Source organism: Pygoscelis adeliae, unplaced genomic scaffold, assembly GCF_000699105.1.
Source record: "Pygoscelis adeliae isolate BGI_AS28 unplaced genomic scaffold, ASM69910v1 Scaffold766, whole genome shotgun sequence".
In the NCBI taxonomy this organism is placed as follows: domain Eukaryota; kingdom Metazoa; phylum Chordata; class Aves; order Sphenisciformes; family Spheniscidae; genus Pygoscelis; species Pygoscelis adeliae.
In genome coordinates, this window is record NW_008825008.1 from 43,972 (window position 1) to 44,477 (window position 506).

Genomic DNA, 506 nt, shown 5'->3' on the forward strand with positions numbered 1-506 from the left:
CCGGGAGCGGATCATGGAGGAGTGCATTCCCACGCAGCGGCACAGCCGTGACTACCTGGTCAAGTTCCCCGAGGAGCTCTTGGTGGACAACCTGGGGAACCACATGCTGTTTGCTGCCGAGGTGAGCCCAGGGATGCCGTCCGAGGGCGGGCGATGGGGTCCGGCTCCCCCAGGCTGGGGGGCAATCGGTGCCAGCCAGGATGGCGCACCCCTCCGCGGGCTGACCCTGGGGGTAGGGGCTGTGCTGCCTCAGGTGCTGGCTCCTGACGGCCCCTGGTCCTGGCAGTGTCTCCTGGCCGGGACCTTCCTGGAGGTGGAGGAGGCAGACGGGGCACAGCTGCGGCCCCAGGCCAGGAACCTGCTGTGCAGCCTGGAGCTGGTGCAGACGGGGCTGCGGGAGCAGAGCCTGAGCCAGCCCGGCTCCTACCCGGAGCCCGTCTGGGCTGTGCTCGTCCAGTTTGACCGGCTCTTCGCAGAGTTCGAGCTGAGGTGGGGGCCGGGGTTGG